This window comes from Mesoplodon mirus (genome assembly GCF_964341445.2).
Source record: "Mesoplodon mirus genome assembly, chromosome: 2".
Lineage (NCBI taxonomy): Eukaryota > Metazoa > Chordata > Mammalia > Artiodactyla > Ziphiidae > Mesoplodon > Mesoplodon mirus.
In genome coordinates, this window is record NC_138977.1 from 52,569,402 (window position 1) to 52,591,997 (window position 22,596).

Sequence of the window (22,596 nt, forward strand, 5' to 3'; positions counted from 1 at the left end):
TTTTTGTGTATGGTGTTAGGGAGTGATCTAATCTCATACTTTTACATGTCCCTATCCAGTTTTCCCAGCACCACTTATTGAAGAGACTGTCCTTTCTCCACTGTACATTCCTGCCTCCTTTATCAAAGATAAGGTGACCATATGTCCGTGGGTTTATCTCTGGGCTTTCTATCCTGTTCCATTGATCTATCTTTCTGTTTTTGTGCCAGTACCACACTCTCTTGATTACTGTAGCTTTGTAGTATAGTCTGAAGTCAGGGAGCCTGATTCCTCCAGCTCCATTTTTCGTTCTCAAGATTGCTTTGGCTATTCGGGGTCTTTTGTGTTTCCATACAAATTGTGAAATTTTTTGTTCTAGTTCTGTGAAAAATGTCAGTGGTAGTTTGATAGGGATTGCATTGAATCTGTAGATTGCTTTGGGTAGTAGAGTCATTTTCACAATGTTGATTCTTCCAATCCAAGAACATGGTACATCTCTCCATCTATTTGTATCATCTTTAATTTCTTTCATCAGTGTCTTATAATTTTCTGCATACAGGTCTTTTGTCTCCTTAGGTAGGTTTATTCCTAGATATTTTATTCTTTTTGTTGCAATGGTAAATGGGAGTGTTTCCTTGATTTCACTTTTAGATTTTTCATCATCAGTATATAGGAATGCCAGAGATTTCTGTGCATTAATTTTGTATCCTGCAACTTTACCAAATTCATTGATTAGCTCTAGTAGTTTTCTGGTAGCATCTTTAGGATTCTCTATGTATAGTATCATGTCATCTGCAAACAGTGACAGCTTTACTTCTTCTTTTCTAATTTGGATTCCTTTTATTTCCTTTTCTTCTCTGATTGCTGTGGCTAAAACTTCCAAAACTAGGTTGAATAAGAGTGGTGAGAGTGGGCAACCTTGTCTTGTTCCTGATCTTAGTGGAAATGGTTTCAGTTTTTCACCATTGAGGACGATGCTGGCTGTGGGTTTGTCATATATGGCCTTTATTATGTTGAGGAAAGTTCCCTCTATGCCTACTTTCTGCAGGGTTTTTATCATAAATGGGTGTTGAATTTTGTCAAAAGCTTTCTCTGCATCTATTGAGATGATCATATGGTTTTTCTCCTTCAACTTGTTAATATGGTGTATCACGTTGATTGATTTGCGTATATTGAAGAATCCTTGCATTCCTGGAATAAACCCCACTTGATCATGGTGTATGATCCTTTTAATGTGCTGTTGGATTCTGTTTGCTAGTATTTTGTTGAGGATTTTTGCATCTATGTTCATCAGTGATACTGGCCTGTAGTTTTCTTTCTTTGTGACATCCTTGTCTGGTTTTGGTATCAAGGTGATGGTGGCCTCGTAGAATGAGTTTGGGAGTGTTCCTCCCTCTGCTATATTTTTTGGAAGAGTTTCAGAAGGATAGGTGTTAGCTCTTCTCTAAATGCTTGATAGAATTCGCCTGTGAAGCCATCTGGTCCTGGGCTTCTGTTTGTTGGAAGATTTTTTATCACAGTTTCAATTTCAGTGCTTGTGATTGGTCTGTTCATATTTTCTATTTCTTCCTGATTCAGTCTTGGCAGGTTGTGCATTTCTAAGAATTTGTCCATTTCTTCCAGGTTGTCCATTTTATTGGCATAGAGTTGCTTGTAGTAATCTCTCATGATCTTTTGTATTTCTGCAGTGTCAGTTGTTACTTCTCCTTTTTCATTTCTAATTCTATTGATTTGAGTCTTCTCCCTTTTTTTCTTGATGAGTCTGGCTAATGGTTTATCAATTTTGTTTATCTTCTCAAAGAACCAGCTTTTAGTTTTATTGATCTTTGCTATCGTTTCCTTCATTTCTTTTTCATTTATTTCTGATCTGATTTTTATGATTTCTTTCCTTCTGCTAACTTTGGGATGTTTTTGTTCTTCTTTCTCTAATTGCTTTAGGTGCAAGGTTAGGTTGTTTATTCGAGATGTTTCCTGTTTCTTAAGGTGGGATTGTATTGCTATAAACTTCCCTCTTAGAACTGCTTTTGCTGCATCCCATAGGTTTTGGGTCGTCGTGTCTCCATTGTCATTTGTTTCTAGGTATTTTTTAATTTCCTCTTTGATTTCTTCAGCGATCACTTCGTTATTAAGTAGTGTATTGTTTAGCCTCCATGTGTTTGTATTTTTTACAGCTCTTTTCCTGTAATTGATATCTAGTCTCATAGCATTGTGGTCGGAAAAGATACTTGATACAATTTCAATTTTCTTAAATTTACCAAGGCTTGATTTGTGACCCAAGATATGATCTATCCTGGAGAATGTTCCATGAGCACTTGAGAAAAATGTGTATTCTGTTGTTTTTGGATGGAATGTCCTATAAATATCAATTAAGTCCATCTTGTTTAATGTATCATTTAAAGCTTGTGTTTCCTTATTTATTTTCATTTTGGATGATCTGTCCATTGGTGAAAGTGGGGTGTTAAAGTCCCCTACTATGAGTGTGTTACTGTCGATTTCTCCTTTTATGGCTGTTAGTATTTGCCTTATGTATTGAGGTGCTCCTATGTTGGGTGCATAAATATTTACAATTGTTATATCTTCTTCTTGGATCGATCCCTTGATCATTAGGTAGTGTCCTTCTTTGTCTCTTCTAGTAGTCTTTATTTTAAAGTCTATTTTGTCTGATATGAGAATTGCTACTCCAGCTTTCTTTTGATTTCCATTTGCATGGAATATCTTTTTCCATCCCCTTACTTTCAGTCTGTATGTGTCTCTAGGTCTGAAGTGGGTCTCTTGTAGACAGCATATAGATGGGTCTTGTTTTTGTATCCATTCAGCCAATCTGTGTCTTTTGGTGGGAGCATTTAGTCCATTTACATTTAAGGTAATTATCGATATGTATGTTCCTATTCCCATTTTCTTAATTGTTTTGGGTTCGTTATTGTAGGTCTTTTACTTCTGTTGTGTTTCTTGCCTAGAGAAGTTCCTTTAGCATTTGTTGTAAAGCTGGTTTGGTGGTGCTGAACTCTCTCAGCTTTTGCTTGTCTGTAAACGTTTTAATTTCTCCATCAAATCTGAATGAGATCCTTGCTGGGTAGAGTAATCTTGGTTGCAGGTTTTTCTCCTTCATCACTTTAATTATGTCCTGCCACTCCCTTCTGGCTTGTAGAGTTTCTGCTGAGAGATCAGCTGTTATCCTGATGGGGATTCCCTTGTGTGTTATTTGTTGTTTTTCCCTTGCTGCTTTTAATATGATTTCTTTGTGTTTAATTTTTGACAGTTTGATTAATATGTGTCTTGGTGTATTTCTCCTTCGATTTATTCTGTATGGGACTCTGTGCCTCCTGGACTTGATTAACTATTTCATTTCCCATATTAGGGAAGTTTTCAACTATAATCTCTTCAAATATTTTCTCAGTCCCTTTCTTTTTCTCTTCTTCTTCTGGAACCCCTATAATTCGAATGTTGGTGCGTTTAATGTTGTCCCAGAGGTCTCTGAGACTGTCCTCTGTTCTTTTCATTCTTTTTTCTTTATTTTGCTCTGCAGCAGTTATTTCCACTATTTTATCTTCCACCTCACTTATCCGTTCTTCTGCCTCAGTTATTCTGCTATTGATCCCATCTAGAGTATTTTTTATTTCATGTATTGTGTTTTTAATCAATGCTTGATTCATCTTTAGTTCTTCTAGGTCCTTGTTAACTGTTTCTTGCATTTTGTCTATTCTATTTCCAAGATTTTGGATCTGGGAAATAGAATCTTGGATCATCTTTACCATCATTATTCTGAATTCTTTTTCAGGTAGACTGCCTATTACCTCTTCATTTGTTAGATCTGGTGGGTTTTTATCTTGCTCCTTCTCCTGCTGTGTGTTTTTCTGTCTTCTCATTTTGCTTATGTTACTGTGTTTGGAGTCTCCTTTTTGCAGGCTGCCGGTTCGTAGTTCCCGTTATTTTTGGTGTCTGTCCCCAGTGGCTAAGGTTGGTTTAGTGGGTTGTGTAGGCTTCCTGGTGGAGGGGACTAGTGCCTGTGTTCTGGTGGATGAGGCTGTATCTTGTCTTTCTGGTGGGCAGGTCCACGTCTGGTGGTGTGTTTTGGGGTGTCTGCGGACTTTTTATGATTTTAGGCCACCTCTCTGCTAATGGGTGGTGTTGTGTTCCTGTCTTGCTAGTTGTTTGGCATAGGGTGTCCAGCACTGTAGCTTGCTGGTCGTTGAGTGAAACTGGGTGCTGGTGTTGAGATGGAGATCTCTGGAAGATTTTTGCCGTTTGATATTATGTGGAACTGGGAGGTCTCTTGTGGACCAGTGTCCTGAAGTTGGCTCTCCCACCTCAGAGGCACAGCACTGACTCCGGGCTCCTCAATTTGGGATGATGTGTTGTCTATTCATGTATTCCACAGATGCAGGGTACATCAAGTTGATTGTGGAGCTTTAATCCGCTGCTTCTGAGGCTGCTGGGAGAGGTTTCCCTTTCTCTTCTTTGTTCTCACAGCTCCTGGGTCTCAGCTTTGGATTCGGCCCCGCCTCTGCGTGTAGGTCGCCGGAGGGCGTCTGTTCTTCGCTCAGACAGGACAGGGTTAAAGGAGCAGCCGCTTCGGGGACTCTTGGTCACTCAGGCCGGGCGGGAGGGTGGGGCATGGAGTGCGGGGCGAGCCTGCAGCGGCAGAGGTCGGCGTGACGTTGCACCAGCCCGAGGCGCGCCGTGCGTTCTCCCAGGGAAGCCGCCCCTGGATCCCGGGACCCCGGCAGTGGTGGGCTGCACAGGCTCCTGGAAGGGCGGTGTGGGCAGTGACCTGCACTCGCACACAGGCTTCTTGGCGGCAGCAGCAGCAGCCCCAGTGTCTCACGCCCGTCACTGGGCTCCGCGCTTTCAGTCGCGACTCGCGCCCGTCTGTGGAGCCCCTTTAAGCAGCGCTCTTAATCCCCTCTCCTCGTGCACCAGGAAACCAAGAGGGAAGAAAAAGTCTCTTGCCTCTTCGGCAGCTCCAGAGTTTTCCCGGACTCCCTGCCGGCTAGCTGTGGCACATTAGCCCCCTTCACGCTGAGTTCTCGCCGCCAGCCCCAGTCCTCTCTCTGCGCTCTGACCGAAACCCGAGCCTCAGCTTCCAGCGCTGCACACCCCGGCGGGCGAGCAGACAAGCCTCTCGGGCTGGTGAGTGCCGCTCGGCACCGATCCTCTGTGTGGGGATCTCTCCGCTTTGCCCTACCCAGGTATCTGGGGAGTTTCTTGCCTTTTGGGAGGTCTGGGGTCTTATGCCAGCGTTCAGTAGGTGTTCTGTAGGAGTTGTTCCACGTGTAGCTGTATTTCTGGTGTATCCGTGGGGAGGAAGGTGATCTCCGCGTCTTACTCTTCCGCCATCTTACCCGGAAGTCTCTGTTGCCTTTTGACTATACCTATTCACATTATATTTTTAGTAGTTGTCTTATGGATTAAAAGATGCATCTATAAATGATCAGAGTACAGTTGACACTGTATTGTTTCACATTTAAAATAGAAACCTTATCACAGTATAGTTCCATATACTCCCTCATCCATCATGCTGTTGATGTCATGTATATTACACCTACATATGATATAATTTCCACAACACACAGTTATAACTTTTCTTTAAAGAGCTTTTTAAACTTTTTGTCTTAGACTTTTAAAGAACTAAAAGAAGAAAAGAATAAACATTTATAGTTTTTTTAGATATATATACCATTTCTAGGGATCTTCATTTCTTCCTATAGATCCAGATTACCTTCTAGTGTTATTTCCCTTCAATCTTAAGAACTAATGTTTGCATTTCTTGGTTTACCAGTGATGGATTCTCTCGTCTTTGCTTATCTAAAACATATTCACTTTATCTTCATTTTTGAAGGATGGCTTAGTTGAATATACACTTCTTGGCTGACAGTTTCCTTCTCCTATCCTCAGCTCTTTATAGGTTTCCATTGTTCCTGGCCTCTATTATTTCTGTTAGGAAATCAGCAAAAATTTATTTTGCTATCCTCATTATACAATATTTTGTTTTTTTTCTGGCAGCTTTCAGAATTATTTTCAAGATTTAATCTTTTTTCTTAGAATTACAGCAATTTGACTATGAAGTACCTAGGTGTGGTTTTCTTTATATTTATTCTGCTTGGGTTTTGTTGAGATTTCAGGATTTGTAAACTGATAATTTCCATGCAGATGGGAAGTTAATTTTTTTTCTCTGTTTTATTTTCCTTCCTCTTGTTTGTAATTACATGCACACTGAAATTTTTGATATGTCTCACTGATCTCTAAATTTCTTTCATGCTTATTTAATCTTTTTTTCCTTTGTTTTTTTAGATTGAATAAGTTGTATTGTTCTGTCTTCAAGTTCACTGCCTTTTTCTACCATTCCTGATCTGCTGTTCAGTCTATCGGTGATTTTTTTTTAAATTTCAGTAGTGTTCAACTCTAGAATTTCCATTGGTATTTTTTGTATTTTCTGTATCTAATAATAAGATACCCCATCTATTCAGCCACTATGTATATATTTCCTCCTAAGTGCTTGAAAATATTTATAATCCCTACTTTAAAGTTCTTGTTTGCTAATTGCAACATCTGGGTCATCTCTGGCTTGGTTACTATAGAGTGGTTTTGTTGTTTTTGTTTTCATGAGTATGTGTCACCATTTTTTTTAACATTACTTATTAACTTTTTGATTGACTACTGAACATTATGAATTATATGTTGTAGAGATTCTGGATTCTGTTATGTTCCTCTGAACATGTGTTCTAGCACACAGATATTATGGCTAGACAAATTCCCAGCTCTGTCTCCCTTGCCATTGACATTGACTGAAATCTCTGCTTAGTTTTTTCACTTTCTAGCTACTGTGATTTTACAGGACCCTCTGAGGTCTTTCCCATGCCATGCATAGATGAGCCAAGTGTTTGAGGTGGATTTATATGCAGATATTGGGATTCATGCCTTCTGCAGCTGTTCTCCAAATTTATTGGCTGATCTTCTAGTCCTAAACTCGATCTTCTGACCCCTCAAGCCAGTCTAGTAATGCTGCAGCCTTCTACTAAGCTGCACATTTGGGGGAATTTCCTCAGGAAAATGGTGACTAACTTGAAAATCTCCTTGGGTAAATCTTCTCTTCTCAGGGTAGACTCCAGTGTTTGAGCCCATCTGCCATCTTCCCAGATGGTTTCTCTCTATTGCTTTTGACATATAATTTTCTTTGTAAATATTATGGGAAAGAAAATTAAAATTTATTATCTATGCAGCAAAATCAAACTTCTTACATTATAATATCACCTTTAGAATAGAGTATTATTCTATAAAGAGATGTTTAATTTATGCACACAAATATAATTACTTCATTTCAAATATAATAATTATTTTAATTCAGATATAGGAATTTTGAGGAAAACTAAAGTTTATGAAATCTATGTAGTTTTTATTTTATTTTATTTTATTTTGCGTTATGCGGGCCTCTCACTGTTGTGGCCTCTCCCGTTGTGGAGCACAGGCTCCGGACATGCAGACTCAGCGGCCATGGCTCACGGGCCCAGCCACTCTGCGGCATGTGGGATCTTCCTGGACTGAGGCATGAACCCGTGTCCCCTGCATCGGCAGGCGGACTCTCAACCACTGCATCACCAGAGAAGCCCCTATGTAGTTTTTTTATCTAAAATATTTGGAAGTAACTGTCTACTTGGTTTTATAAATTGCTTTCATTTGGTCAACAAGTAATATTTGTTTGAAACTAGGTTTTTACCTACTATTTCCTTTATACTTTCTAATAAAGTATATACTTAGAGAAAGAGATGTCAAATATTTACCTTAAATATTTCTGAGATTTGATTTTAGAGCAGCAGGAATTTTGAAAATATAGAGGTTTCAGTTAAAGAATTGGAATAGCTCTTAGTGACCTCTTTTATTATTATTATTATTATTATTATTATTATTATTATTATTATTATTATATATCTTTTTGCGGTATGGGGGATTCTCACTGTTGTTGCCTTTCCCATTGTGGAGCACAGACTCTGGACGCACAGGCTCAGCAGCCATGGCTCATGGGCCCAGCCACTCCATGGCATGTGGGATCCTCCCGGACCGGGGCATGAACCCGTGTCCCCTGCATTGGCAGGCAGACTCTCAACCACTGCGCCACCAGGGAAACCCTGACCTATTTTAATGATCAAGATATAAAGGCTTGAAAGTTAAGCATATTATAACCTCCTTTGACTTACTTTTGGTGTTTAGCAGAAAACTAATAATGCAGATTTCAGAGTTATGAAGTAGTTTTAATAATCCTATTGCCTCCCACAACTCTTGAGAACTAAACTTACTAGTAAATACATTTTCTTTAAATAGGATGCATGGTTAACATGTCTATCATCATCATCCCTTAAAGAAAGTCTCAGAAATTCCTTTTCACTAGTATCTGGGGAAAAAGCCTCCATTACAGGTGATTATATCAAATTATTTTACCTTATTTTATTTATGAACTCTGTGTTGCTTAGAATGCTATTTGTAAAAGAAATAATACTTTACACAGTTATAGGGAAAATATATGTTTGTGTTTGCCTGAGTTTTAATCCCCAAAATACAATTTATTAACCATGTGATTGTAGATGCAGAACTTGATCTCTCAATGTCTCAATTCCCCAAGTTATAATAAGACCAATCTCATAAGGCTATTGTGAAAATTAAGTGATACTATGCATTTTAGCCACTAACTCAATTCCTGGCACAAGTACAGTATTCACTAAATGTGAACTATTATTATGTAGATGTTGCTGCAATAGTCAACATAATGGTTAGGTGAACTTTTAGAGTGAGATTAAGCTGGATTTGAATCTAGGTACAACTACATGAGACAGTAACTAACCTTTCTGGCCCTGTATGTTGCTCTTTAAAGTGGGATTAATAAGAGTAGGGTGGTTGTGAGAATTAAATTAGTTTTAATCCATGTAACTCATGTAGAACAGAACCATCATTAGCACATAGTAAGTGTGAGGTATGAGTAGTTAACATTGTTTCTTTCCTTAGTCTTATGACATATAACTTAATGAGAGCTAAAGGCATAGCTGTTTTTAAGACTGGGATGTATAACTTACATTTATTAAGTGCTTACTATGTAGTATAATTTTTGTCATATTACAGATGAGAAAAACTGAAGTGCAAAGATATTGGGAAACATATCCAAGGTCAGTGATGGAGCCATAATTTGAATCTTTGGCTCCAGAGTCCTTGTTCTTTTCACTGATTACTTTGATTAGCAGCTCTAAAAAAATCCATTAATGATACTTTGAATCATGAGTAGTCTCCAAATATGAATGTATAACTGGAATTATAAAGTGATATTATATCTAGCTTACCTCAAAATGAGTTCCCCAGAAATGGCTGTAATGAAAGCCTCGTAATTAAGACTTTGATAGTAAAGATACAGGTTGGCCAGTAGGTGGATCTTAGTAGAACTGAAAGTTGGTGATCAACGCAGAAAGCACTGGTTTTCTGTTGAACATTCTAAAGTGTGGTAGAGTCAGAATAATAGAAGCAATTCTGTAAAAGCAAAACTGAATCCTCCATGCCAGAGTTTAAGCCTGTCTCTTGAGCACTGAAAGGGTAAGTACTAGGCCTTCCCTTCTTGCCCTTTTGGTATCAGAGGCAACACTGCATCTTAGTGGGAGTAAAACTCTAAAGGATGGCTTTATTCTCTGTGTGGTGGCCTCTTCTAGAACTGCATTGATTCTTGGTTCTCTCTACATCTGTACAGTATTATAAGTGTATTGCTAGTAACTGTAGTATCTTAGAAATCTGTGCCTCTTGCTCCAGCTAAGAAACACAGGCTTTTGAATAGAATAGATGTTGCTATTTCACTTACTTGGTTTATACACCAACAAAGTCTTGTGGCATGTCTATGGTTTAGGGTTGTTTTTCCATTTTCTAAGGTGTGTCAAATGCTTTAGTAGATTTAGTAGTCATTTTTTTCTTTTGTAGCTCACTTGGGAAAAAAAGTTTACTCTAGTTGAATATGATAGTTTTCTCTATTTATTATTTTGCAAGAAATAGATTATAGATAGTTTTAATTTAGCAGAAAGCAAATGATTCTGTTATACACCTTATTAATTCAGAAGGGAGATTTAGTTCTGTTACTTTGTCACAAAATAGATCAGAATGAAGAATGCACTGAAAACCATAATTCCTTGAAATCAAGTAAAAATGAAGAGAACTCATTTTTGATAGACTCTGTTACTACACTTGAGAAACCCAAGGAAAGTCAAGTGACTACTGGTGATCTTGAAGAAGAAAAGGAGAAAGCTGAACTGATTATGAATAATGACTTAACGTTTGATGATCCACCACTATTTCAACTTCAGAGTATCTTATGCACTGAGTCTGTAAAGGTATTTATATAAAATTGTACCTTCTATACTACAGCTTAAAATTCAAAATAGAACTTTTAAATATTTTATCTTCCATGTTAGGTACATCTGAATTATCTGTGGAAATAATGGTATTATACTGTCAAGTGATTCTTATTCAATAGAATTTTAACTTCAGGGGAGGTTTGCAGTGAAAATAATAAAACCCAACATTTCATTAAAAGTTATCAGAGTATATGATCATAATATACTTTTAAATGTTTCAGAAATACATACCCAGAAGTGGGTAGGTTTCTGTAGGTCTTCACGTTATAAAAATGCAGCTGTCTGGAATAATTTCTAAGGTTTCGAGTTAGTGAAGGATATTCCTTTGGATATCATTTTTAAATATTTTATAAAATTTAATAAAAGTCTTTAAGAAAAGTTTATCAACATCCATACCTATTTAAATGGATGGACAGGATCATTATCAGGAATATTATTATTATTACCTTGAGAAGATTTGTGATATGTAGGATTACTTATCCCTACACTACATTGCACCAGAGTACTATACTGTTAAAATTTATGGGGAGCACTTTAGTCTTTATTTCTCCTAAATTTTCTTTTTTTGTGTGTGTGGTACGCAGGCCTCTCACAGTTGTGACCTCTCCTGTTGCAGAGCACAGGCTCCGGACGCGCAGGCTCAGTGGCCATGGCTCATGGGCCTAGTTGCTCCGTGGCATGTGGCATATTCCCAGACCGGGGCACGAACCTGTGTCTCCTGCATCGGCAGGCATACTCTCAACCACTGTGCCACCAGGGAAGCCCTATTTCTCCTAAATTTTCTTTATGCAGTTTCTCCTGCAGTTAATTGGTGACTATGTATACTTATTACTAGGGGAGATAACAGTTAGCTGAGAACTTGTGGTTGAACAAGACTTTTATAATACAGAGTATTAAGTTTTTATTAAATTTTATGGAGAAGGTTCATTAAGCCACATTCCAGGTATATTGTCATTAACCAGTTTCCTTAGGAAAAAGTGCTAATGCCAAGCTAGGGATGTGTTTACACCTGCTCTCACTTTAGTGTTAGCACCCATCTGTCCGTGTAAAGTAGAAAAGTTATTCCTTAAAAGGAAGACGGGTACTCTGGAATTCATAGACAGCTCTTAGAAATGTTTAACAGAGGTAATTCTAAATTAGAACAGGTGATTTATATATAACAAGTAAGATTATAACATATTTCTTTTGAATGAATCCTTAGCTTTATTCTTACTCTCTACTGAGTGATCTGAAGTCTGATTAATCATTCACCTCTAAGGTTTCTTTGTTGGATTCTCCCCATGGAATAAAATGCAGACTCCTCACCACTGGAGATCTCATACGATTCTTCCCGGACCTTATACTTCTCAGCTCTCCCTGCCATTCACTGTGCCTCAGCATCTTTCACCTTTTTTGGTTTCTCAAAATTATCATGCTCTCCATAGAACATCATGTGGCCCTTTGTTATTCATTATTTGTCTGAGCTCTGATGTCGAGCCTTCAGGTAGGCCTTCCCTGATCACATTCATTATTGTGGCTCATCAACTCCACTCTGTCCCTGTCACTGGACCCTAGTTTATCTCCTTCATGAGTGACATTAGTTTACGTGTTTTTTGCCAGTCAACCTCCCTAAAATGTAATATCCTTATTTGTACCTGGTGACAGAAATACTTGACACATAGTAGATGCTTTAAAAACATAGATTTACTGGAAGATTGGCCTCTAAGTCTAACTGTGATAGATACAGTGAGTAATCCATCTTTGGCCTTTTCTATTTAATAGAAAATAATTCAAGATAGAAATATGAAGAATAAAAAGTCAACAAATAATAGAGCATCCAATGCATCTAGCAGGTAATAAAATTATCATTTTCCCTCAGTTATGGGTTTACATTCCAAGAAAACTAGTTTTAGTTTAACTTCTGTACAGCAAATTTCATTTGGTGTCACTTAATTTTCTTCTTATGAGAACAATGAAGTAGTTACTTCATAGTAAATCCCCCTAGTTGAATATATTCATTTATAAAAAGGAATTGATCAATGATCCTCTATGTTCTACATTGCTCCTGGGATAAGTTTCTTTCTTTTATTTTTCCTGAGACAGTAGATATACAGTGGTAATAAAGCTAAAGTCCAGCATTCACCTTCTGTATTAAATGTCTTTGTCCAACACATGAAAAATTGTACTTTAAACTTAGAGGTTCTATGGACTAAGTTGGTTTATTAAAATGATAGGAACTCATAAATGCTATTCAAAACCTTCTGAATCTTTTAAATTATCATTAGTCAAATAGAACAGGGGTCAGCAAACGTTTTCTGTAAATTTGCCAGTTAGTACATATGTCAGGTCTTGTAGGCCATATTGTCTCTCTTGTAACTACTCAGTTCTGCTATTGTAGCAGGAAAGACACTGTTGGTATTATGAAAATAAATGAAAAAGCCAGGGTGCAATAAACTTTATATACCAGAATAGATGGGGGCCAGATTTCCTCACCAACACTGAAATAGAGGTTACTAGTCTAACTTTATATTTAAGATGGTTTATGTAGCAAAATAACATAAGAAACTATTAAAATCTACTTATTAATATTGTCTTTTCCCATGTAACTTGAGTCCATGTTTGTTAAAAATGTTTTAATTACAAAACCTAAAAAAAATTGCATTGAAGCTATATAACTTAAAGTAATAAAATTTAAATTATGTTGAATAGGGGTCTTTGTGTACTAAGAACACAACATTTTCAAAGTAATTATAATTTATTAAATTATAATGTAATTTTCAAATATAGTATTTGCAAAATCTAATGAATCTCTCTTCTACCAAGTGCAATTGTAATAGTTTATCTTGATTCATTTGGATCTTTTCAGATTAGTGACCTCTGAGTTCTTAAAGAAACCTGGTTCTCTAAGGAGAATTCCGTTGACAGTTCCCACGTCTCACTATTTAGGGACTTTGAGAGTCTTGCACCAAAAGCCTTCACAGAAACAGAACACAGAACCTGACGGAGCAGATAACATAAGGGCAGCTGTTTATCAGGTAAAAAGGAAAATATATTTTTTTAAAAGTTAGAAGAATTAATCACTCACATAAGATTTATCAGGAAATAAAATGACCCTGTCAGAGATGATGATTTAATGTTTAATTTATTTCCTTTATAATACCTGAGCAATCCAAAGCTTTTTTTTCTTTTATACTAAATTATCTCCTTCCAGGCTTTGTTTAACTGATCATAGTTGTTTTTAAAGAAAGAGAATATGCCATGGCAATTGATAAAAATACAGCAAAAGCAGAATATAGTCGAGGTACACCTATGTTCTATACCTTTTCTCCTTAAAGTTTACATAGTTATGAACAAAAAGCGTTTTAATTTTTTTTTCTTTCCTGAGACTTTCTGTATTTGAGTTAAACTTACATAGAAGAAAGCTGTCCTAATTTTTTTACAATTCCAAAAAAGAAGTCTTTTTTTTTGTCTTATTTGTTGTACAGAATATCGTACAATTTGGAAAATTGTCCATGTGAATTTCAGAGAAAAATGTTAATGTATATAGTTGTACAGAATATAGTACACTTTGGAAAATTGTTGTACAGAATATCATACACTTTGGAAAATTGTCCATGTGAATTTCAGAGAAAAATGTTAATATATGTAGTCATTATATTACACATTATATTACACATATATAAATCATATAAACACATGATTTTCTTAACTCTTGCTCATCTTTACATATTAGAATATTATCAGAAAAAGAATGATACTAGTACATATAAAATCTATAAGTTTTATGTTTTGCTTTTTTAAGGTTTTAATCATATATTTCAGAAATAAATAAGAATTCTAATTCATTTGCAAAACTTTGAATATCATATTGCCTTTTTTTCCCCACAAGAGTGGTTAGAAAAGAAAAATGTTTATTTACATGAAATGCACAGAATTAAAAGAATCGAAAGTGAAAACTTAAGGATTCAAAATGAACAGGTATTCTGAATATAGATGTGAAAAATACTCTGGATTTTTAAGTCAGTAAAATAGTCTGAATGTTTAATATTTCTAAATCAACTGTTTTTTAAATGGTGAAATAAATTGTATATAAAATAATTGATTTCTGATTTTATTTCTCTGGTACTTTATACACTTTTAGTTTGATATAAATATAACTGTTTTACATGAAAACATGGATACACAGAGATTTTTATTATTTATATGTGAGCAATAGCTTTGGCACTACTGATTATGAACTTGTTTTTTCTGTGACCACGTACCTATTTCATTATTAAAAATTGACTTTGATATTGCAACTTAGCCAGGAATATCAGGTCATCAGACATTAACCTTCAGTTTTCCCCTTTTCTATCTTGAGTTTTGTATGTATCTTCAAGAGCAGCCTCTACCTGAGTATTTGCCCCTATCCTTCCCACTGACTGGAGCTGGGCTCTCATTTCATTCTCTCCTGTACTTCACCCTCAGCCTCTAACTCCTGCCTACAACATGCTCCAGTTCTTTCCCATCTTCTAAAGTAAAATCCCTGAAAAAAACAAAAGAAAAAAAAAAACAACCCTTCATTGTGTTTTTAATACTACCATGGACAGAAACATATTTCTCCAGCGTACAGCACTGTGTGGAGCAGCCCTGCAGAGGACGTGCCTGGACACTGGCACTGCCTTTGTAGCATTATCTGCCACAGCCAGTGCCAGATACCTCATTTGCTCTTCATAAATCAGTGAGGGAGCTCATACTTTTACTTCTAAATTATGTTATCTCTGTAATAAATCTTTATATACTTTAATGCTATGCAATATTATAAGGCAAACAGAATATTATAGGATTAGATTGAAGTAAGTAAAGTAATAACATACTTGCTATATGTTCACCTACATGTTTTCTAATCTGGCATATGTTTTCAACACTTGGGATATGTTTATGCAGTAAGAATTTTACGCTCTGATGTCAGTCAAAACTCAGGGTTAAAGCACAGATCTGTAGTTTACTGTGTGACTTGGTCAATTTACCTCACTCTGACAGGCCAGAAAGGTCAAGTTAAAGTTAAAATATCAGGAAAGTTACAGGCCAGAAAGGTAAAGTACATAACTTTACCTTTCTGGCCTGTAACTTTCCTGATATTTTTCTTTTAGTGCGATATTGCATTATGAGCACTTTGCAGTACCAATTAGCATTTTACAGTTTATTTTCATAGCATTTGTTCAGTATACTTCCAAAAAAAATTCCTTCCCATGCATGGTAGTAGATCAATATCTGATAAATGTTTAAGAAAGGACATTTTAAAATGCAGTGAATAATTCAGATAACATTTTTATCAATTAACTTCTCTAAATCTATTTTAAATAGATTGCTTTGAAACCTAAATTGATGAATATGAAGGGAATTTTAAAAAAAATGAATGTATGTATATCTATATCTATCTATATTTGTCTATTTATACATATACATACTACTGTCTATTATTTTCCAAAATAGAAAAGAGCTGCTAAGAGAGAAGAAGCCTTAGCATCATTTGAGGCCTGGAAAGCCATGAAAGAAAAGGAAGCAAAGAAGGTAGCTGCAAAAAAAATGGCTTGAGGAAAAAAACAGGAAGAAAACTGAAGAAGAAAGTGCTGTGAGAAAAAGAGGAGCACTGCGAGTATGCAGTGGTTTTGATTATCTAAATTATTTTTAAAATATTTGAAAGTTAATGATTAACTGTGTTTTTACTATTTTATTATATTCACATTAAATAAGAAAGTAACTCTGAACTTTTTCAGTCTTTTGAAAAATGGAAAAAGAAAAAGATGGAATATCTTAAAGAGAAAAGTAAAAAAGAGAAAGAATATGAAAGAGCTAAGAAACAGAAAGGAGGAAACTGTTGCTGAGAAAAGGAAAGATAACTGCTGCTGAAAAATGGTAATCCAAAATAATAAATGTTTTGATAGATCTTAAATTAGTAACACTTTAGGCTTTTCTAAAATTCATTTACTTGAATGTTACTAATGCACTCAGTCTCATTATTGCAAAGACACATTAGGGAATCTTTATTATATATTCTCCTTTAACTTGCCAGTGTTTTGACTATCATACATAGGGATGAAAAAAAGGAAGCTTTTTTCAAGGAAAAGGAAAAAGAGAAAATAAATGAGAAAAGAAAAGAAGAACTGAAAAGAGCTGAGAAAAAAGATAAAGATAAACAAGCTCTTGATGAATATGAAAAATGGTTGGTAGGTGTTATTTGTTAATGCACTGTGTCTTTTAAATGTACTTGTTCTGACTTTTCTGTCCCTAATTCCAGTTCTATTTGTCCCATGACTACTGACCATTTCTACCTGGAAGCTACCTTGTTGAATTCATTCTCTCCTACATATATCATAATTTATTTGATCTACTCATTTCTATTAATGATTCTACTATTCCTTAAAACACTCAGGCTTAAAACTTTAGTTATAATAATGTTCCTTACCTACATCCCGACATTTAGTCACTTACCAGTCATGCCCATTCATCCTTTGCAATGATTCTTCTACTTAAAATTATAAAAAAGTGTACTGACAAGTGTATTACTGAAGGTATACCAGGTTAATTTAGGTGGAACTTGGTCCTGACACACAGTAAAATTGTATTTAATGAGAAAGTTATTCCATTTTTTATTTTCTTTTGACCTTTCTGATGACCTCAAGGAGAAGGTCTTATTTAAGTGTTTTTTAATGAAAGCAATCAAGTATCAACGTTGGGAGAAATGATATCTAACGGGACTTTATATTCTTTGTTTCAATGTACTTATGTTTATAGTTACTTTTCAGTGACGGCAAGCAAAATACTGTTTTCTGTTTTAAAATATCAATATAAATATGTATTTTATTCATTTATTTTTGAATAAGTAAATAAGTAATACATTTCAGATGCATAAGTACTTTATGTGAATAGTTAACACATTCACATGTTCAGCAATCAAAAAGTGCAAAATTTCTCCACAGGGCTTAGGGTCCAGTTGGGTTTCTTATCAAATTTTTTTTTTTTTGTGCTGTACACGGGCCTCCCACGGTTTTGGCCTCTCCCGTTGCGAAGCTCAGGCTCCGGACACGCAGGCTCAGCGACCATGGCTCACGGGCCCAGCCGCTCTGTGGCATGTGGGATCTTCCCAGACCGGGGCACGAACCCGTGTCCCCTGCATCGGCAGGCGGACTCTCAACCACTGCACCACCAGGGAAGCCCTATCAAATTTTTTGAATTCATGTCTATCAGCAAGTTAAAAAAATGTCATCCAGAGTATTTTTTTATTTGCATTTCTCTGGTTAGGATTGAGCTTGAGTATCCTTTCATTTGTGTGAAGATAATTTGTATTTTTTTTTCCTGTAAAGTGTCAATTCATAAACTGAGCATTTTTTCATTGGTCTTTTTCTTACTGATTTCTAGAAACTTTTTTAGGTACTAGGGAAATTAGCCTACCATTTCTGATATGAGTTACAAATTTTTTCCCATTGTATTGTTGGTCTCTCAACTTTGCTTATATCATTATTATAGGAAATTTATTTATTTATTATTTATTTTTCACTGTATTGGGTCTTCACTGCGCACAGGCTTTCTCTAGTTGTGGCAAGCAGTGGCTACTCTTCATTGTGATGTGTGGGCTTCTCATAGCAGTGGCTTCTCTTGTTGTGAAGCATGGGCTCTAGGGTGCATGGGCTTTAGTAGTTGTGGCACATGGACTAAGTAGCTCTGGCTCACGGTTTCTAGAGAACAGGTTCAATAGTTGTGGCACACGGGTTTAGTTGCTCCACAGCATGTGGGATCTTTCTGGACCAGGGCTCAAACCCGTGTCCTCTGCATTGGCAGGTGGATTCTTAACCACTGTGCCACCAGGGAAGTCTTATATCATTTTATTCCATGAAGAATTTAATTTTATTTTCAGGTTTCAAATCTATCAGTCTTTTTTTATGGCTTCTGATTTTCAGGTGTAGATGAAAGGACTTTCTCCAAAATTTAGGGTCAAAGCTGCCATTTTTCTTCTAATAACTTTATGATTTTAATATTTAACATTTTAACATTTGCTCTACTTAGAATTTATCCTAGTGTATGATGGGAAATATGATTCCATCTTTATTTTTTCCACATACATCTTTCATAAAACAGCACATCTTTTACCCACTGATTTGAGGTACTGTCTTTATTATATGATACATTAGATCATTCCCATATTTTCAGGTCTGTTTGTTTCTTAACTTTCTGTTCCATTGGTCATTATCACTGTACATATTCTAGTATGACACTGTTTCATCATCAGAACTTTATATATTTTCATATATGTTTGGGTTAATCTCCCTTCATAACTCTTCATTCAAAGTATTTCTGAATATTCTTGGGTTTTTTTTTTTTCCACATAAATTTTAGAATCAGTAGTAGCTAGAGACACACACAGGACCCAAATCAGGCTATTTAAAGATAGGATAAAAAGATGTAACATTTAGGAATAAACTTAGGAAATGTGCAATACCAATATAAAGAAAACTTCTGAAGGACACAAATGAATACCTGAGAAATTAGAACAAACCTGTCCTTGTATAGAAACAATCTTATAATGATGCTATAAAGATGTCAGTTTTCCCTGAAGTAATTTACAAATTTAATGCAATCCTAATAAAAATACAAACAGAATTTATTGTTGTTTATGTGTTGAGTTTAGTACTGCTATAATGCTAAATCCATGCAGAGAAACAGTAATAAGGCGATCAAAATTGGTTCAGTCGTTTGAATGAGGATAGTAGTGTTCTATGATGATTTCCTTAGATTAAACTCTTAAATAATGCTTTGTTCTAAGAAAAATTAAAAATCTTCTTATATTAAGGGGATGTATGCTAATTATGCTAGTATCTTTTAGAGTAGTAACTGAATGTAAATGTTTCAGTTTTCAGTTTTATTTTCACATTGTCTTGAAAATTAGATAGAATTTCCTTAGTGACTAAGTCATAGTTAGGTACACAATGTTTTATTACAGTGGTTAGTCACTTTCTCATTCTAATCAATCCTCTGGAAGACAAAAACTCACCAAAGACCTAAGACAAAATAACTTGCTTTGGTATACAATATATCCCTACAATACAGTGCTACCTAAAAAAATATCCATGTACAACATGTTACAGCTCTATTCCCCATCTTACCAATTTCTTATTGAAATTTGTTTGCAGGGAGAATGGAAAAATACCCCTATAAAGAAGAGCTAATTACTTCAATTTTCATGTAAAGTAACATCTCAAAATTTTGATGTAAAACCTAGTTTTGGGAGTGAGCAATTGATGGGTCACTGTTTTAGGTGAAAATTGTAGCCAAAGATCAGGTAAGATGCTTCTTCAAGCTGGTTCCCAGATTAATTCATAGTTACAATTAATAAGAAAATAAGCAAAAGATTCAGCCCCCAACAAACAGTAGACAGAAGGACTTTTTAAGAAACCTCTTTTAATTATTACTCAAGATAACATTGATTCATGTAAATTGATATTAAGGTTGAAAATTATTTGCCTATTTCCTGCCCTGACTTTTTAGCACCTACCGGCAAACTCAAGGTTGCGTGCAGTTCCTCTTTGTCCCTATGTTAAATGGAATGGACAATGAGGTTTTTTCAGTCAGTTTCTGAGGACACTGTATGGTCATTGCTTTTCTCTCATCTAGCTAGAGGGCCTGCCTCTCTCTAAAGTAATAAGATGATTGACCGTGGTCCAATTACAGATTTTATTTTCTCAGTTAGGATTCTGAAATGAGGTTCTCTGTTTATTAGAAATAGCAAGGATGAAAACATTCTCATGATGAAGAGCAAAATGTTAAGACAAAAAGAAAATTTCACACCTCTCTTCAATCCTTTTGTTATATGTGAATAATTGTATGTTAAGGGAAACTTACATTACCATATTCTTCTTGTGACATTATCAATTCCATTTATGTACTGATGAAAGAAGCATAGACACCTAATAATTTACCAAAATACCACTCCTCCTGTGCCATTCAGCCTGCAGAGGCAGGGTTGTCCAAGTGTTCCATGACACCATTGCTCTTTGGAATACAAGGAAACCACTAAACTTTATAGTTTTAGCAGAAACTTGAAGAAACAGAGAGACAGTCCAAGCTGCAGGATGAAAGGCCAAATGCTATTAACATTTCAAGTATTCCTAGATCATTTTTTAGATTTCATATTAATCCTCAGATACTCAGTCATTTCTTGGAAGGGAGTATAGCAGGGAAATGAAATGGTTCTAAAATTCACCTGGTAAAATAAAAATGTGAGACGATGGAAGATAATATTTTCAAAATAATATGAAGCAGGACTGTACCAATCAAGCAATGAAATATGAACGTACCATTTCACTCTCCTGTGAATCTGCATTCTTCTACCCTCCTGGATTATTCCCATCAAGTCTCAGGATAAGTAATCTTAATAAAAATAAACTCTCTTAATTCTTCATTTCCCTGCAGCTATGATCCTCATCTTTTTTTTTTCTTTTTTCTTTTTTTTTTTTTTTTTTTTTTGCGGTACACGGGCCTCTCACTGTTGTGGCCTCTCCCATTATGGAGCACAGGCTACGGACGCACAGGCTCAATGGCCATGGCTCACGGGCCCAGCTGCTCTGCGGCATGTGGGATCTTCCAGGACCGGGGCACAAACCCGTGTCCCCTGCATTGGCAGGCAGACTCTCAACCACTGCGCCACCAGGGAAGCCCCTCATCTTTTTTAATAGCTGAACTTCTGGAAAGTTTGTTTACACTTCCTTAGTTCTTCATATCCTTTTCTTCCTCAGGAAACCCCCATCTTATCCCTTTTCTGAAACTAAACTTTGAGAGTTACGGTTTTGCCAGAGCATCTAGCCTATGATTTGTATTCTTTTCTGCCCTGTTTCCTAGACCTCTGGGCATTCTGCACAGTCGATTTCCCCTTCCACTTGAGCTGCCTCCTCCTCTGCTGCCATGTTCCCCCCCCGGTTTACCTCTCAGCATTCTGCCTTTCTCCTCCAAATCACCTGTTGACAACTCTTTTTTTTTTTTTTTCCAAACCTGTGTTCTAAATGTTACCATGGCCTGCCAGGCCCCATCTGATCTTACACATATACCTTGTCATTCTCATCTGGGACCCCGCTCCCATCTCCCGCCAGGCTTTATTCACACTGGCTCTCTGGCTTCCTCTCCCATCCCAAGTTTGCCTCACTTGTCAGAGTCCTCACACACACACTTCTGTCTGCATGGGGTGCCCTCCCCTCAGTGCACTTCACCAGTGGCTCCTCTTACCCATCACGTCTCAAAGTGACTTTCCCTGAATCCACTTTTCTTTGAAAGTAAGTACTTCCTTTCATTTTTTGTCAATCACAACAGCTTGTTTATATGTTTCACAGAATTTCACACAATTTGGAATTATCTGTTGTTTATGTACTTATTTATTAACCATCTATTTTGAAAGTTCCCTAAGGGACAGGAACAGTAACCTGTGTGTTTGTATTTTATAATCACTTCATGCATGGCTCCCTGTATACTGCTTGACCCAGAGTAATATCTCAGTGCTTAACATTGAATGAATGAACACAAATTATAGTATAGTACAAGTAGAATAATAGCCTCAAAACCTGTTACCTGTAAGGATGTATTATATAATAAAGGAACACAAATTAATGGATGCAAGGCAATAACAGTTGGGATTATTTGTGACATTTGGACATAAAATCACTTCAAACAATTACTTTACTGCAATACAAACTTCAAAAGATTTAAACATTAAATATAAAATGCCAAACAATAGAATACAGCATATTAATAATACAAAATTAGAAACCAGTATATTTGCTGGCTGGAGGGTAATTTTCTACAACTTTGGAGAATAAATCATTATTGTCCAGCAAAGTCGAACATATTCATACCCTACAAACTGGCAATTTCACTCCTAGGCATATACTTGGAGAGAAAATCTTGGCTTATAAGCACAAGGAATCAAACAGGGATATTTACAGCCGCATTGTCTTTGTGTGGAAAAAACATTAGAACTTCATGTCTTCAACACAAAAATAGATTAGTAAACTGTGATATGTTGATATACTGGAATTCTGTGCATCAATGAACTAGAGCTACAGCTCCATATAGATGGATCTTAGAAATATGGTCATAAATAAAAGACAGATGCAAAAGATTATATAGCATGGTACCTTTTAGCATAAACTCAAAAACCCTGCAAAACAAAATTATTTGTTGTTTGGCGATGAATACGTGTGTGTGATACAGGTATTAAGGGATGCACTGCAACTAT

The 22,596-nt window shown here is 36.1% G+C and overlaps 1 pseudogene across 1 annotated transcript in view; it reads left to right on the forward strand.

The window, feature by feature from the left end:
* Positions 1-22,596, forward strand: part of LOC309815796 (microtubule-associated protein 9-like) — a 41,196-nt pseudogene that overhangs the window by 14,589 nt on the left and 4,011 nt on the right. The window contains exons 5-12 of the transcript XR_014296140.1: positions 8,296-8,389; positions 10,096-10,331; positions 12,117-12,187; positions 13,201-13,369; positions 14,232-14,312; positions 15,810-15,972; positions 16,094-16,232; positions 16,411-16,543. The product of XR_014296140.1 is annotated as a microtubule-associated protein 9-like (transcript). The remainder of the gene's footprint in view (positions 1-8,295; positions 8,390-10,095; positions 10,332-12,116; positions 12,188-13,200; positions 13,370-14,231; positions 14,313-15,809; positions 15,973-16,093; positions 16,233-16,410; positions 16,544-22,596) is intronic.